Here is a 1423-nt window from a genome sequence, read left to right as displayed (position 1 = left end):
TTTTTGAATTACAATACAGGTAGTGGGCGTAGAAAAATACATATGCTTGTGGCTCGACAACTTCTTATGGACTTTTTAACATTTAATCATAATGAATCAGTGGGGAATCAGAGCTTAATAACTTTTTTGAAGAGTTGTTACCTCTTGTTCAAAATCAAAGGCTTGATTTTTAAAGTCCATTGTCTAGAGTAAATTATATAATCCATAATAAAATTTAACACTTTAATTTTCTATGCAAGTTTAGGAGCATTGTTGCCGATGAGAAGAAGAAGAACACTTTGGTCATTGGGGATGGTTTTGACAACATTTTGCAACTCAAGAAAAGATGTATGTTTCCTTTTTTCCATGGTGGTCGATTCCTAGGTCAAGGAAAAGCCTCTGACAAGTGCTTCCTCTTCAAGATGTCCAGAAAAGGAAGAGGTTCAGGGGTTGATCTAGTAAATAGGATGCGTTGAATTGGCTCTAGAGACTTGCACGATTCTTGGGTGCACTTTGATCACACTCATAGAGTTGATGGCTGGGCCACCATGTCATGTTCGGTGTGTGAACCAAGGTTTGTGTAAATTAATTTTGTGTTTATGATTCATAAAATACTTATTTCATGCAATAAGTAGACATATTGTAAAATAATTAATTTAAATCTGTAGTTTTAAAAGCCTGACGGTAATCACTATATGTGAAACAAAAGAGGAGGATGCAGAGGCACAGATTCTATTCTTGGAAAATTTAACAATGTTATGCAAGAAGAAGGATTCCTAGCAGTTGACTTTGCAGGATTTATGGCTGACGAGGTTGGGGCCAATTGGATTATAATACAAACTGTGTACAATGGAGGCCCTGACACAAAAGAGGAGGATGCAGAGACAAATTCTATTCTTGGAAAATCTTAACAATGTTATGCAAGAAGAAGGATTCCTAGTAGTTGACTTTGGAGGATTTATGGTTGACGAGGTTGGGGCCAATTGGATTTATGGTTGATGAGGTTGGGGCCAATTGGATTGCAATACAAACTATGTACAATGGAGGCCCTGACAATGTGTTAGATGATCGAGAATGTTCTTGTCTCTTTCATTGGAAATAGAGTCTACAGAAGCACACCAAAAAATTGGTGCTACCTCACCATAGATAGACACATCTCGACATGTGTGAAGCGTGGAGGCTTGCTCAAACATCGGAGTGTGCAGCAAAATAAGCCACCTCTATCAAGGATTGGTGGGGAAAAGACAATGTTTTGAAAGAGAATATAAAAGCTCTGAGGTGATGGTTTAATTGGTGGGAAGAAAGAATTATCCACTGGGGAAGTCAACATGAGGTACAATGGCTTTATTTAATTCCTTTTATAGCCTTTAAATACAAGTTGTTTTTTCATAATTGTGTGCTTTGTGATGTATGGTCAGGCCTCTTATAGCCCATGGGAAAGAGC

General features: G+C 37.7%; 1 pseudogene; it reads left to right on the top strand.

The window, feature by feature from the left end:
• The first annotated feature begins 329 nt into the window (after positions 1-329).
• LOC147638203 (uncharacterized) lies at positions 330-1192 on the top strand (annotated as a pseudogene).
• The last annotated feature ends 231 nt before the right edge of the window (positions 1193-1423 follow it).

The sequence above is a fragment of the Cibotium barometz genome, chromosome 5, assembly GCF_041138505.1.
Source record: "Cibotium barometz isolate CiBa-2024 chromosome 5, ASM4113850v1, whole genome shotgun sequence".
Classification (NCBI taxonomy): domain Eukaryota; kingdom Viridiplantae; phylum Streptophyta; class Polypodiopsida; order Cyatheales; family Cibotiaceae; genus Cibotium; species Cibotium barometz.
This window is presented reverse-complemented; position numbering and strand designations above follow the sequence as displayed.